Genomic DNA, 16,771 nt, shown 5'->3' with positions numbered 1-16,771 from the left:
AACAATTAAAAACCCATTATTATAAAAACCAAACATACGTACAGACATACCATGCATAAAATTTTAAAGGCCTAGGGGGAAAGAGTATCTCAATTCCCGCATGCCTAGCGGCAGAGGTGGGTTTTAAGTAGCTCACGAAAGGCAAGGAGGGTGGGGGCAATTCTAATCTCTGGGGGGAGTTGGTTCCAGAGGGCCAGGGCTGCCACAGGGAAGGCTCTTCCCCTGAGTCCCACCAAGCGGCATTGTTTGGTTGACGGGACCTGGAGAAGACCCACTCTGTGGGACCTAAATGGTCGCTGGGATTCATGCAGCAGAAGGCGGTCCCTGAGATATTCTGGTTCGGTGCCATGAAGGGCTTTATAGGTCATAACCAACACTTTGAATTGTGACCGGAAACTGATCGGCAACCAATGCAGACTGCGGAGTGTTGGTGTAACATGGGCATATTTGGGAAAGCCCAAGATTGCTCTCGCAGCTGCATTCTGCACGATCTGAAGTTTCCGAACACTTTTCAAAGGTAGCCCCAATGTAACTTTGTTATGCTGCAAGCTGCATCTACAGTTGTCGAAATTCAGTTTTTTTTCTCATTTATCTACACTTTGTACCCAATAATGACAAAGTGAAAAGAGAACTTTAGAAATGCCTGTAAATTTATTAAAAAGAAAAAAACTGAAATATCACATTGGCATAGGTACTCAGACCCTTTCATTCAGTATTTTGTCATTGAAGCATCCTTGACAGCACGTATAGCCTTGTCTTTTTGGGTATGATGTGACAAACCTGGATTGGGGGATTTTCTGCCATGCTTGCTTGCAAATCCTCTCGGGCTCAATCAGGTTGCATGGCGATTGTCAGTGGACAGCCGTTTTCAGTTCCCTCCAGAGATGTTAAATAAGGTTCAAGTCAGGGTGGGCCACTCGAAGACATTTGTGAACCGTGCTGGCACAGTGGTTAGAATGGTGCACCAGTTGCGGCCCTATTTGGACCGGGGAGTCATTGCTCACAGTCACTCATGCCCTCATCACCTCGAGGTTCGACTACTGTAACGCTCTCTACATGGGGCTACCTTTGAAAAGTGTTCGGAAACTTCAGATCGTGCAGAATGCACCTGCGAGAGCAATCATGGGCTTCCCTAGGTATGGCCATGTTTCACCAACACTCCGCAGTCTGCATTGGTTGCCGATCAGTTTCCGGTCACAATTCAAAGTGTTGGTCATAACCTATAAAGCCTTTCATGGCATTGGACCAGAATATCTCCGGGACTGCCTTCTGCCGCACAAATCCCAGCAACCAGTTAGGTCCCACAGAGTTGGCCTTCACCGGGTCCCGTCGACTAAACTATGTCGTCTGGTGGGACCCGGGGGAAGAGCCTTCTCTGTGGCGGCCCCGACCCTCTGGAATCAGGACTGCCCCCACCCTCCTTGCCTTTCGTAAACTTCTTAAAACCCACCTCTGTCGCCAGGCATGGGGGAACTGAGACATTCCCCCCACTTGCCTATGTAGCTGTATGTTTGATATGTTTGTGTGTATGCTTTTTTATATACTGGGGTTTTTAGGCTTTTTAATGTAAAATTGTTATTTTAAACTTTAATTTGTTTTCGCTGGAATATTGTTTTTATTATTGTTGTGAGCCGCCCCGAGTCTTTGGAGAGGGGCAGCATACAAATCTAATAAATTGAATTGAATTGAATATTAGATTTGTTACTGTATATTGTTTTTATTATTACTGTGAGCCGCCCCGAGTCTGCGGAGAGGGGTGGCATACAAATCTAATTAATAATAATAATAATAATAATAATAATAACAATGCAGTACTGCAGGCTACTGCTACTGACGGATCTCCAACCAGAATTTCTGGAGATCAGTCAGAGTGACTATTGAATTCTTGGTCACCTCTCTTACTAAGGCCCTTCTATCCCAATTGCTCAGTTTGATCAGGGAACCAGCTGTTGGAAAAATCCTGGTTGTGCCAAACATCTTCCGTTTGAGAATTATGGCGTCCAATCAATCATTCATTCATTTATTGATTGATTTGATTTGATTTGATTTGATTTGTATGCCGCCCCTCTCCGTAGACTCGGGGCTGCTAACAACAATAATAAAACAGCATATGACAAATCTAATATTAAAATAACTAAAAACCCCTTATTAAAAATCAAACATATACACAAACATACCATGCATAAATTGTATAGGCCTGGGGGGAGGAATATCTCAATTCCCCCATGCCTGACGACAGAGGTGGGTTTTAAGGAGCTTACAAAAGGCGAGGAGGGTGGGGGCAAATCTGATATCTGGGGGGAGCTGGTTCCAGAGGGTCGGGGCCGCCACAGAGAAGGCTCTTACCTCGTGTCCCGCCTAACGACATTGTTTAGTCGACGGGAGCTGGAGAAGGCCCACTCTGTGGGACCTAACTGGTCGCTGGGATTAACCACAGATGAACCGGAAATTGGAAAAAAATTTCATAGCCTGGCTTTTTACGTAAAGATTTTTATTTTAAAGAATGCTTTTTGCTGTTAAAATGAACAATACTCATTTCATAGAAGACTTTAGCAAGACTGTGTTAGCAAAAACTTCAGAAGAGAAGGATTTAGGGGTAGTGATTTCTGACAGTCTCAAAATGGGTGAGCAGTGTGCTCTGGCAGTAGGAAAAGCAAGTAGGATGCTTGGCTGCATAGCTAGAGGTATAACAAGCAGGAAGAGGGAGATTGTGATCCCCTTATATAGAGCGCTGGTGAGACCACATTTGGAATACTGTGTTCAGTTCTGGAGACCTCACCTACAAAAAGATATTGACAAAATTGAACGGGTCCAAAGACGGGCTACAAGAATGGTGGAAGGTCTTAAGCATAAAACGTATCAGGAAAGACTTAATGAACTCAATCTGTATAGTCTGGAGGACAGAAGGGAAAGGGGGGACATGATCGAAACATTTAAATATGTTAAAGGGTTAAATAAGGTTCAGGAGGGAAGTGTTTTTAATAGGAAAGTGAACATATGAACAAGGGGACACAATCTGAAGTTAGTTGGGGGAAAGATCAAAAGCAACGTGAGAAAATATTATTTCACTGAAAGAGTGGTAGATCCTTGGAACAAACTTCCAGCAGACGTGGTTGGTAAATCCACAGTAACTGAATTTAAACATGCCTGGGATAAACATATATCCATTGTAAGATAAAATACAGGAAATAGTATAAGGGCAAACTAGATGGACCATGAGGTCTTTTTCTGCCGTCAGTCTTCTATGTTTCTATGTTTCTGAGGGACAGGCTCTATGCAGGGATGGTGTGACCTATCCTGAATCTGGTCACTGGGTGCCTGATGGACCTCAGCTGCTTTACCCAAGACTGGATGACCTTTGAGAGGGTTGTTCCTTTATTAGAGATATGGCCATTTGTGTACCAATTTTGGCATTAGCCTGAGTTGAGGGTGGGTAGGCATTGCAATCCATATACAGTGATACCTCATCTTATAAACCCCTCGTCATACAAACTTTTCGAGATACAAACCCGGGGTTTAAGATTTTTTTGCCTCTTCTTCCAAACTATTTTCACCTTACAAACCCAAGCCTCTGTCACTGGGATGCCCCGCATCTGGACTTCTGTTGCCAGCGAAGAACCCGTTTTTGTGCTGCTGGGATTCCCCTGAGGCTCCCCTCCATGGGAAACCCCACCTCCCTGTGTTTTTGCGATGCTGCAGGGGAATCCCAGGAGCGCAAAAACGGGCGCTTCGCTGGCAACGGAAGTCCGGAGTTGGGGTTTCCCAGCGAGGGGAGCCTCAGCGAAATCGCAACATCACAAAAACACGGAAGTCCGGAGGTGGGGATTCCCATGGAGGGAAGCCTCAGGGGAATCCCAGCAGCGCAAAAACGGGCGCTTCGGCTAGCCAAAGGGGTGAGTTTTGGGCTTGCACACATTAATCGCTTTTCCATTGATTCCTACGGGAAACATTGTTTCATCTTACAAACTTTTCACCTTACAAACCTCGTCTCGGAACCAATTAAGTTCGTAAGGCAAGGTATCACTGTATTCCCTTTGACATTCAAAGATTTTGCTCTGCGGACAGGTGGAGATCAGACTTTTATTGAAGTTGGGATCTGGTGGGTAGGTTGCTGCCCCGGCATGACATGGTGTCCGATGCAAGTTGGGAGTTGAAATTGTTCCTGGGTCAAAGATTATTTCAGGGTTGTGATCCAATCGTATTGGAATGGAATTATACAATTTCCCTTTTTTTCTTTTTCAAGGCTTCCACGGGCAAGAGAATACGAATTTGAAGCAGGAACGCCAAGCGATCCCTTTGAAATGGGGGGAAACCAAACCTGAAGATCAGATGCAACCAAAGAGTGATGAAACAAAGCCGTCACAAAGCGGAATTAACAACGGTTTTCCTCTGGACAGTTGGCTTCCTTATCATATAATCATTGATACGATGGAAAGACCGTATACATCCATGGAGTGTGGAAAGAAGTTTATTAAATCTGACCCACTCATTTCTCATATAAAGTCACCTTCAGAAGAGAAACAATTTATCTGCCTGGAATGTGGAAAGACCTTTTGCGATAACGACTCTCTTAGAAAACATGAAAGGAATCATAAAAGAGAACGGCCTTTTAAATGCACGGAGTGCGGGAAGGCCTTTACTTGTAGCAATAATCTTAATCGCCACCAAAGGATCCACACAGGAGAGAAGCCATATCAATGCACGGAGTGTGGGAAGACCTTTACCCGCAACAGTTATCTGGATTCTCATAAGAGGATCCACACGGGGGAGAAGCCATATCAATGCACGGAGTGTGGGAAGGCTTTTAGGAAGAGTCACCACCTGACCTCCCATAATAGGATTCACAAAAGAGAAAAACCTTATAAATGCTTGGAATGTGGAAAGACCTTTACTTCTGGCAATAGCCTGAAATCCCATAAGAGGATCCACACGGGAGAAAGGCCTTATAAATGCATGGAGTGTGAGAAAACCTTCCGTTTTAACCATTCTTTTATAAGACATGAAATGATTCACAAAGCGGAAAGGCCTTATAAATGCCTAGAGTGTGGGAAAACCTTTACCTGCAGCAGCAGTCTTAATTCCCACAATTTGATCCACACAGGAGAGAAACCATATCAATGCATGGAGTGTGGGAAGGGTTTTAGGAAGAGTGGTAACCTTAACACTCACAAGAGGATCCACACAGGGGAGAAACCCTATCAATGCATGGAGTGTGGAAAGACCTTCTGTTACCACCGTTCTTTTATAACTCATCAAATGAACCACAAAGGAGAAAGACCTTATGAATGCACGGAGTGTGGAAAGACCTTTATGTGTGGCAGTTATCTTAAATCCCACAAGAGGATCCACACAGGAGAAAAACCTTATCAATGCGTGGAATGTGGAAAGAGTTTTACTCGTAGTGGTGATCTTGATTCCCACAGGAGGATCCACACGGGAGAAAGACCTTATAAATGCATGGAGTGTGGAAAGAACTTTACCCGTAATAATGATCTTAATTACCACAAGAGGATCCACCTAGGAGAAATACCTTATAAATGTGTGGAATGTGGAGATGGCTCTAAAAGGATTTGTGATCTAACGACCCCTAAAAGGATCCATGCTGATGAAAAAAACCTTATGAGTGCATGGAGTGGAGCTTTGTAAGGAGTAATGCTTTTTACTCACCAGAGAAGCATCCACACATGGGACAAACCATAGGAATAAGGGAATTGTGGAGAGAGCTTCAGTAGAAATCCAGATAGTCCTTGGTGTATGACTGCAATTGAGCCCAAAGGTTCTGTTGCTAAGCGAAATACAGTGGTACCTCATCTTACGAACGCCTCTTCTAACGAACTTTTCAAGATACGAACCCAGTGTTTAAGATTTTTTTGCCTCTTCTTCCGAACTATTTTCACCTTACAAACCCAAGCAGCTGCTGCTGGGATGAAGGGGAGGGGCGGCTTGGAGAAGGAAAGATTTTGCAGAGAACAACGTGCTTGCAAAGGCACTGAAAGGGTGTCTTTTTAAGAAAGAAAAGGGAGGGGCGGCTTGGAGGAGGAAAGATTTTGCAGAGAACAACATGCTTGCAAAGGCACTGAAAGGGTGTCTTTTTAAGAAAGAAAAGGGAGGGGCGGCTTGGAGGAGGAAAGATTTTGCAGAGAACAACGTGCTTGCAAAGGCACTGAAAGGGTGTCTTTTTAAGAAAGAAAAGGGAGGGGCGGCTTGGAGGAGGAAAGATTTTGCAGAGAACAACGTGCTTGCAAAGGCACTGAAACGGTGTCTTTTGAAGAAAGAAAAGGGAGGGGCGCCCCCCTTGCCTTTCTTCCTTCCCACTCACCCTTTAGCCTAGCCTTGCTTCTTCCATCCGCCCCCTTTAGCTGCTCCTCCCTGCCCTCTGTTCGCCTCCCTTCTAAAGTTTGGGATTTTCCTGAAGGATTTGCAGGCATTATTTGATTCCTATGGGAAACATTGTTTCATCTTACGAACTTTTCACCTTACGAACCTCCTCCTGGAACCAATTAAGTTCGTATCATGAGGTACCACTGTAGTTATTAAGTGTGTTTCACCCTTTTTTACAACTTTTCGAGCCATCTTTGTTAATGATTGGTTATTAAGTTAGTAACATCCTTGTGAAATGAACCTTCCTTCCTCATTGGATTTTTCTTGTCGGAAGCCCTGAAAAGATGATCACATGACCCAGGGACATTGTAGCTGACATGAATCAGTTGCCAAGCACCTGAAGTTTGATCAGTTGACCGTTGGGATGCTGCAACAGTCATAAGTGTGAAAAATGGTCCTAAGTCACTTTTTCAGTGTTTCTATAACTTTGAATAATCACTATATGAAATGTAGTAAATCGAGGACTACCCATAATTGTGTACAATATCATGCAAGGACTATTTGAATAACAATCCAGAAAAACTGGCTCTTTTTAGACATGCATGCATAAATTAGCCTTTCTCGTGCAACCAGACCAGTGTGGATCCCTAATCCTGTTTGTGGTTTTATAGGTCCAAATAGACAAAGGCCTTCTCTACATGCAGAAATATTCCTGATTGTTTTTTATTACATTGATCCAAATATTGCAAAATACGAAACACAATTATCACATTGTTCTTCAGTTATGTTTTAGGTTAAAAAGAAAAAATAAATCCACAAAAGTTTGTTAGAGGTTATCTGATAACTTTTGTTGTTATCTGAAAGTTTCTCTTCTGATATTGGGCCAAGTATCTGGGCTTTTCCCTTTCTCTGGCTGTTCTACCTTTTCCATCTCGGCTTGTATGAGGAAGACTCCCTTAAGAGTTAGTTTATTTATTCATTCATTTATTCACTTATTTATTCACTTATTTATTCATTCATTCATTTTTTTATTTTCTTTCTTTCTTTCTTTCTTTCTTTCTTTCTTTCTTTCTTTCTTTCTTTCTTTCTTTCTTTCTTTCTTTCTTTCTTTCTTTCTTTCTTACGTACTTACGTACTTAGGTACTTACTTACTAGATTTGTATGCCGCCCCTCTCCGCAGACTCGGAGCAGCTCACAACAAAAAAAAGTACAAATCCAATACCTAAAAACACTTTAAAACCCTTAATATAAAAACAATCATGCATCTCATACAGACCATACACAAAGCGGAAGCAGCCCAGGAGAATCAATTTCACCATGCCTGGCGACAGAGGTGGGTTTTGAGGAGTTTGCGAAAGGCAAGGAGGGTGGGGGCAGTCCTAATCTCTGGGGGGAGTTGATTCCAGAGGGTCGGGGCCGCCACAAAGAAGGCTCTTCCCCTGGGTCCTGCCAGATGACATTGTTTCGTCGACGGGACCCGGAGAAGGCCAACTCTGTGGGACCTAACCGGTCGCTGGGATTTGTGCGGCAGAAGGCGGTCCCGGAGATATTCTGGTCCTGATTGCTGGGTCCAAAATGTTGGGTACCACCAAATTTCTCATGGGTTATTTTTAAACCAGGACACACAGGCTGTGGTCTGTCCGGAACTGGGCCAAGCGAGCAGCGGGTGAGCGGGTGTGCATGTAGCTCCATTTATGCCAATGGAAGGCAAATCTACCTTTGGGCGAGTGGCGGGTGCACAGCCCAGCTATTTCCACAAATAGAAACATAGAAGACTGACGGCAGAAAAAGACCTCGCGGTCCATCTAGTCTGCCCTTATACTATTTCCTGTATTTTATCTTAGGATGGATATATGTTTATCCCAGGCATGTTTAAATTCAGTTACTGTGGATTTACCAAATACATCTGCTGGAAGTTTGTTCCAAGGATCTACTACTCTTTCAGTAAAATTATATTTTCTCATGTTGCCTTTGATCATTCCCCCAACTAACTGCAGAGTTGTGCATTTGTCTGCCTCTTGCACAGAAACATCCTCTGCCTCGCCCCCACCCATAAAAAACCCAAAAAGGTTAGAGCAGTGATGGGGGATCTTTTTTCCCTCGGGTGTCGAAAGAACGTGGGAACATGCTATTGTATATGCGCAAGTGCCCACACCCATAATTCAATGCCTGGAGAGGGCGAAAACAGTTTCCTCTGCCCCCCCAGAGGCCCCCTGGAGGCCGGAAATGGTCTGTTTTTCAACTTCTGGTGGGCCCAGTAGGCTCGTGTTTTGCCCTTCCCAGGCTCCAAAGACTTCCATGAAGCCGGGGGAGGGTAAAAATGCCCTCCCCATCCCGCTGGAGGCTCTCTGGAAGCCAAAAACGCCCTCCCAGAGCCTCTGTGTAAACCAAAAATCAGCTGGCCGGCACACACATGCACCTTCGAGCTGAGCTAGGGCAATAGAAACAGAAACATAGAAGACTGACGGCAGAAAAAGACCTCATGGTCCATCTAGTCTGCCCTTATACTATTTCCTGTATTTTATCTTACAATTGATATATGTTTATCCCAGGCATGTTTAAATTCAGTTACTGTGGATTTACCAACCACGTCTGCTGGACGTTTGTTCCAAGGATCTACTACTCTTTCAGTAAAATAATATTTTCTCATGTTGCTTTTGATCTTTCCCCCAACTAACTTCAGATTGTGTCCCCTTGTTCTTGTGTTCACTTTCCTATTAAAAACACTTCCCTCCTGGACCTTATTTAACCCTTTAATATATTTAAATGTTTCGATCATGTCCCCCCTTTTCCTTCTGTCCTCCAGACTATACAGATTGAGTTCATGAAGTCTTTCCTGATACGTTTTATGCTTAAGACCTTCCACCATTCTTGTAGCCCGTCTTTGGACCCGTTCAATTTTGTCAATATCTTTTTGTAGGTGAGGTCTCCAGAACTGAACACAGTATTCCAAATGTGGTCTCACCAGCGCTCTATACAGCGGGATCACTGTCTCCCTTTTCCTGCTTGTTATACCTCTAGCTATGCAGCCAAGCATCCTACTTGCTTTTCCTACCGCCCAACCACACTGCTCACCCATTTTGAGACTGTTAGAAATCACTACCCCTAATGTATGCAGAGCTCCATTTCTGGAAGTATTATTTTTTTATTTTATTTTATTTATTTTATTTGTCAAACAAGTATAGCATTATAGTACATATTAATATAACATAAGTAGAACGTAGTAATAGAAAGGATAATAAGACAGTAGGACAGGGACATTAGGCACATAAGTGCACTTATGCACGCCCCTTACAGACCTCTTAGAAAAAGGGAGAGGTCAATTGTAGATAATGTAAGGTTGAAGATTTTGGGGTTGGGGGAAGCAACAACAGAGTCAGGTAATGAGTTCCAGGCGGTGACCACTCTATTGCTGAAATCGTATTTTCTGCAGTCAAGTTTGGAGCGATTTACATTCAGTTTGTATCTATTACGTGCTCTTGTGTTGTTGCTAAAGGTGAAGTAGTCACTGACAGTACATTATGATGTATTATTTACTTACTTACTTACTTACTTACTTACTTACTTACTTACTTACTTACTTACTTATTTTGTCCAATGCACAATGAGGGTTTTAGTGGGTATATATATATATGTATACACATAGTAAAATACATGATGAAGATTATAGAGGATATACTCATAGTAAAATATATCTAGGAGAGAAGAGAAGATATAGGAATAGAATATATCAATGAAAGAATAGAAGAAGAGATATAGGAATAGAAGAAAGATATAGGAGAGCAATAGGACAGGGGATGGAAGGCACTCCAGTTCACTTGTACTCGCCCCTTATTGACCTCTTAGGAATCTGGATAGGTCAACCATGGATAATCTAAGGGTAAAGTGTTGGGGGTTTGGGGATGACACTATGGAGTCAGGTAATGAGTTCCATGCTTCGACAACTCGGTTACTGAAGTCATTTTTTAAAAGTCAAGTTTGGAGCGGTTAATATTCAGTTTAAATCTGTTGTGTGCTCTTGTGTTGTTGTGGTTGAAGCTGAAGTATGAACAACAGTTAAACCAGTTTGGAGACAATCAACCAATGGAACAGAAGTTGTGGGAGCTTCATTACTGGAAGCTTTGAAGAAGAGACTGGATTGCCCTCTGTCAGAACTGGTGTAGGGTCTCCTTTTGGGAGGGCGGGGGGGGAGGTGGATCCGATGACCTACGAGCTCCCTTCCTACTCTGTTAATCTCTTTTTTAAAAATTCCCATGATGTTCTAAGCCCCTTGCAGTGATCTCAGCCGTTGCGCCCAGGATCCTCTAGGGGGCACTGTGAAAGAGGGCGGGGGCAGCTCCCTCGCACGCCCCTCTTACAAGAGAACTGGGCATGCGCCTGCCTCTTCTCCAAGCCGAGAGAGTCGTTTGCATCGCGAGGCATTTCCAGCTTAGGCCTGAAAGTGTTTATTGTTTCTGATTCTGCTCACCCCCCCTCCCCACCTTCTCCCTCGCCACGAGCCTAGACGTTGCGGGGAAGTCTTGCGCGGTCCGAGATTCAGACGTGAGTCGGGGTTCGGTGATTGATGGGGGGGGGGTTGCATGGAGACGTAAAACTTCCATGAGACTTGGAGTCGTGGGATGGAAGAGGGCGGGGGTGGTGGTGAGAGCAACGGTTTCCATGTTCCCCTGCCCCCCCCCCGTGGAGGGAGGGGAGAAAGCAAAATTTCCGATGCTGCTTAGGGCGGGCGGGGGCGATGTTGCAGAAAGGAGGGGAGCCATTTGCCCTCCATTTGGATGGGAAAAAACCTCTGCATGGGAGGGAGAGGAGGAGGGGTCGTCTTTGCAAAACAAAGAGATTTTTGCCTCCATGTCAGCCTTGATTCCTGGACAATTTGGTGCATAGAAACATAGAAAACTTGCGGCAGAAAAAGACCTCATGATCCATCTAGTCTGCCCTTATACTATTTTCTGTATTTTATCTTAGGATGGATCTATGTTTTCCCCAGTCATGTTTAAATTCAGTTACTGTGGATTTACCAACCACGTCTGCTGGAAGTTTGTTCCAAGGATCTACTACTCTTTCAGTCAAATAATATTTTCTCATGTTGCTTTTGATCTTTCCCCCAACTAACTTCAGATTGTTTCCCCTTGTTCTTGTGTTCACTTTCCTATTTAAAAGAATTCCCTCCTGGACCTTATTTAACCCTTTAACATATTTAAATGTTTCGATCATGTCCCCCCTTTCCCTTCTGTCCTCCAGACTATACAGATTGAGTTCATGAAGTCTTTCCTGATACGTTTAATGCTTAAGACCTTCCACCATTCTTGTAGCCCGTCTTTGGACCCGTTCCATTTTGTCAATATCTTTTTGTAGGTGAGGTCTCCAGAACTAAACACAGTATTCCAAATGTGGTCTCACCAGCGCTCTATATAGCAGGATCATAATCTCCCTCTTCCTGCTTGTTATACCTCTAGCTATGCAGCCAGAGCTATGCATATTTCGTGGCTCCATTTTGCACCCCTTTCCTCCTTCCTGGGCAGGAGAGAAGCTAGCTGCTGCAGTCCCCCCTGCTGTTTTTCCCCCTGCAAGGGTTCAACTCCGCATGCAAAAAGTCGGGGTGCAAAGACTGCTTTCCTGTTTTTCCTGTCGCCCAGTTTTGTTATACACAGGGAGTTGCTCCTTGGGCTGAGATGCATCGTTCACACACACACACACACACACACACACACACACACACACACACTGCCCAATTAGTCCCCTGGGCCTTTTTAAAGCTTGGCTGTTGAACTACCTGTTTGGTTTGTTAACTTAGTAAATGGATTTCGAGAGACCCTCGTGTCAATATGCTGGTTGTGACATAGAAACATAGAAGACTGACGGCAGAAAAAGACCCCATGGTCCATCTAGTCTGCCCTTTTACTATTTCCTGTATTTTATCTTACAATGGATATATATATATATATATGACCTGGGACATTTATGATTTGGATTGTGCAAATGGGTTGCTCTTCGCAATGCAGCCATAGAAATAATATTAAACTGTGTATTATATCAAATAGTTGTAGTTATAGTTTATTAGATTTGTATGCCGCCCCTCTCCGAAGACTCGGGGCGGCTCACAGCATAGCAGTAATACAATACATTACAAATCTAACAATAAAAAATTAGATCCATTTTAAAAGACATTAATAACATAATAGAACCCCTAGCTATGCAGTCACACACATTCAACCTAATCTATCATGCAGTAAGGCCAAAAATATAACAAAAAGCAGGAAAGATGGTAATTATCCTCACGCCTGGCAATAAAAGTGGATCTTAAGCATTTTACGGAAGGCGAGGAGGGAGGGGGGCTATTCGAATTTCTGGAGGGAGTTGATTCCAGAGGGCCGGGGCCGCCACAGAGAAGGCTCTTCCCCTAGGCCCCGCCAGCCAAAATGCAATTATAGTTAGCCAGAGAGAGCCATTTGGGTCTTTTATTTTGAAATGTAAACAGAAAATATGCAAGCATAAACGTTAGCAAAATAATGTAAAAATGTATACAGTGAACCCTCGAGTTTCGTGTCCTCAAGTATCGCGAAAGGGCTATTTCGCGAGTTTTCAACCCGGAAGTAAACTCCACCATCTGCGCATGCGTGCCCTTCCACGCATGCGTAGATGGTGGAGTTTCCCCGCCGGGCAGAGGCTTCCCTAGGTCTTCCCCCTCTTTCTCTATATTGCTTCTTCCTCTCTCACACTCTCTTCCTCCCTCTCTCATCTTTCTTTCCTTCTCTCTCTTTCTCTATCTCTCCCCCTCTTGCTCTCGAGCGGCCGCCTAGCAGCTGATCTGCTCGGCAGCGCAGCAGCAGCGAGGAGCCGAAGATCTTCGGCTCCTCGCTGGTGCTGCGCTGCCGAGCAGATCAGCTGCTAGGCGGACGAAGGAACCTTCCCTGGGTCTTCCCCGCCCGGATCTTTGGCTCCTCGCTGCAGCCGCGCGCCCCTCGCCTTCGCCTCACCTGGCGGGCGAAGGAGGGCGCAGCTCCGGCCGCTCGCCTCGGAGCCGGTCTGCCTCACTGGCCGCTTGCAGCTGAGCCTCGGCAGAAGGCGAGGGGCGTGCGGGGAGCTGCCTGAAAGGAGGCGGGCGACGGAGGGCGCAGCTCCGGCCGCTCGCCTTGGAGCCGGTCGGCCGTGCGCCCCTTGCCTTCGCCTCGCCGCTGCACCCTCCTTCCCCCGCCCTTTTTGACTGCCCATCTGCCCCACGGCCTCTCCCCCCCCTTCAAAACAAAAAACCCCCCCGCTGAGCCGGAGGGAACTCCTGACGTTCGGGCAGCAAAAAGAAGCGCAGGGCAGCCCCCGCTGAAAGCGCGCAGAGCCGGTGACACACAGGAGCGGGAGAACCGCACGCGCGCACACACACACCGGAGAGCCACGGGAGAGAGCCCCGTTTCCTCAGAGCGGCGTTGCCTTCAGCGCCGCATCACCCGGCAAGGTTCTTCCCAAAGCCGCCGAAAGGGGGAAAAAACAGCCCCCCAAAACCCCGGGCCGCCTTGGCATCGCCACCCAGCCGGCCGCACACGGACCCTCCCTTCAGTCCTCGCCCGAGAGAGCCACGAACGGTACTCCCGGCGAAGGGTGGCGGTTTTTCCAGTCCGCGGCAATTCCCCTCAGCACGCTGCCGGATCCAGCGGGGGAGGGGGGGAAGCGAAGGCGCGGCGATGGGCAAGGGCTGCCAGTGAGCCTTCTCCGTCCCTTTCCTGCTGCACCGGTCTGGGGCCAAGTGGGCGGGGGGCGGCCGGGACCTCGCCTGTCTCCGCCGCCCGCATCGCCCCTCCGGCGGGCCGGCCTCCCCCGCCCGCCTCTGCTGCAGCCGCCACCGCCTCCCCGACTGGCACAAAAGGGCCCCGCCCGCCCCGCCCCGAAGCTTACCTTGCGGCGGGATTCCCTCCCCCCGCAGCCAAAACTCAAAGCCTGTCTCTTTTTTTTCTTGCGGCGAGCCCAAGCCGTTCCTCTCTCGACCGCAGCCGAGCTTCCCTCGGCCCCCTTTGGCCCCGTCGCCTCCTCCCCGCCTGCCTTTCCTCGCCAAGCGCACGAAAAAAAAGAGAGAAGGCTTCTACCAGAAGCCGGGTGATGGCGGAGGAGCTCCGAAAGCTGGCTAGCGGCTTTTCCCCCGCAAGAGATCCTTCATGCCCCTGCCCGCCGTCCCCGGCTTCTGGTAGAAGCCTTCTCTCTTTTTTTTCGTGCGCTTGGCGAGGAAAGGCAGGCGGGGAGCGGAGCTGGCAACGGCGGGTGAAGGGCGGGCGGCGGTGGAAGTAAAAACACCATCTGCGCATGCGCGGATGGTGTTTTTACTTCCGCACCGCTACTTCGCGAAAAATCGATCATCGCTTGGGGTCCTGGAACGGAACCCTCGCGATGATCGAGGGTTCACTGTATATCTCCCTCAGAGCAGTGTTTCCCAACCCTGGCAACTTGAAAATATTTGGACTTCAACTCCCAGAATTCCCCAGCCAGCGAATGCTGGCTGGGGAATTCTGGGAGTTGAAGTCCAGATATCTTCAAGTTGCCAAGGTTGGGAAACACTGCCTTAGAGCTTCTAATTGAAATTGGGATGTAAATTGAAATTAATTAGAGCTTCTAATTGAAATTGGGGTGTAAATATCTAAACTGTGGTTTTTGTGTTTGTCTTATATGCGTGTTTTGTTTTAAATATTTTTTTTTTAAAAAGGGAGCACAAGGCTTGAAACCAAGAGATTAACTTCTAGTCCAAATTTTGGCATGAAAGCCTTGAGCCCATCCCAACTCCCAGTCTAGTCTACTTCACAGGGCTGTTGTTGTGCAGAAAATAGTAAGGAGAACTTCCTAGAGCAGGGGTCACCAACCTTTTGGACCCCAGAGACCACTAAATTCATAATTTTAGATCCCACAGACCACTACTATGAATCCAGTGTGGCACTTGCTGAAGTCTCTCGACTGCCAATGAGGGATGAGGTCCTTCAGGCACTCTACCCTCCCACCCCTTTGCCTCTTTCTGATTCTCTTTCATTCTGTCTCTGTCTCTCTTCTCTCTCATTCTGATTCTCTCTTTCATGCTCTCAGGCTCTCATTCTCTCTCATACTGATTCTCCGATTCTCTTTTATTCTCTCTGTTGCTCACTCTCTGTTTCTCTCATTCTCTCTTTCATTCATTCTCTCTCTGTCTCTCTCATTCCCTCTCTTTCATTCTCATTCTTTCTGTCTCCCATTTTCACTCTCATTTTGATTCCCCCCCCCCACTTTCTCTCTTTCCCCTACCCCTATTCTGATAGAAACATAGAAGATTGACAGCAGGAAAGGACCTCATGGTCCATCTACTCTGCCCTCATACTATTTCCTGTATTTTACCTTAGGGTGGATATATGTTTATCCCAGGCATGTTTAAATTCAGTTACTGTGGATTTACCAACCACGTCTGCTAGAAGTTTGTTCCAAGGATCTACTACGCTTTCAGTGACATAATATTTTCTCATGTTGCTTTTGATCTTTCCCCCAACTAACTTCAGATTGTGTCCCCTTGTTCTTGTGTTCACTTTCCTATTAAAAACACTTCCCTCCTGAACCTTATTTAACCCTTTAACATATTTAAATGTTTCGATCATGTCCCCCCTTTTCCTTCTGTCCTCCAGACTATACAGATTGAGTTCATTAAGTCTTTCCTGATACGTTTTATGCTTAAGACCTTCCACCATTTTTGTAGCCCGTCTTTGGACCTGTTCCATTTTGTCAATATCTTTTTGTAGGTGAGGTCTCCAGAACTGAACACAGTATTCCAAATGTGGTCTCACCAGCGCTCTATAAAGCGGGATCACAATCTCCCTCTTCCTGCTTGTTGTATCTCTAGCTATGCAGCCAAGCATTCTACTTGATTTCACTACCACCTTACTACACTGTTCACCCATTTTGAGACTCTCAGAAATCACTACCCCTAAATCCTTCTCTTTTGTAGTTTGTGCTAGCACAGAACTGCCAAAACAATACTCAGATTGTGGATTCCTTTTGCCCAAGTGCATTATTTTACATTTGGAAACATTAAACTGCAGTATCCATTGCTTTGACCACTTATCTAGTAAAGCTAAATCATTTGCCATATTACTGACGCCTTCAGGAATATCAACCCTATTGCACATTTTAGAGTAATCGGCAAATAGGCAAACCTTCCCTACCAAAACGTCCTAGCTTCACTAACTTATCTATCAGCTCTTTATGTGGAACCGTATCAAAGGCTTTGCTGAAGTCCAGATAGGCAATATCCACGGCACCACCTTCATCCAACACCTTTGTGACATAGTCAAAGAAATCAATGAGATTAGTCTGACATGATTTGCCCTCAGTAAAGCCATGCTAGTTTGGGTCCAATAAATTATTAGTTTTTAGGTGCTGATTTATCCTCTTTTTTGAATAGAGTCTCCATCATTTTAACTATAACTGATGTCAAGCTAACTGGCCTGTAGTT

General features: G+C 45.8%; 1 pseudogene; it reads left to right on the top strand.

Moving 5' to 3' along the window:
* LOC139159249 (zinc finger protein 208-like) overlaps positions 1–16,771 on the top strand; it is a 69,444-nt pseudogene that overhangs the window by 8,723 nt on the left and 43,950 nt on the right.

This window comes from Erythrolamprus reginae, chromosome 2 (assembly GCF_031021105.1).
Source record: "Erythrolamprus reginae isolate rEryReg1 chromosome 2, rEryReg1.hap1, whole genome shotgun sequence".
NCBI lineage: Eukaryota > Metazoa > Chordata > Lepidosauria > Squamata > Dipsadidae > Erythrolamprus > Erythrolamprus reginae.
This window is presented reverse-complemented; position numbering and strand designations above follow the sequence as displayed.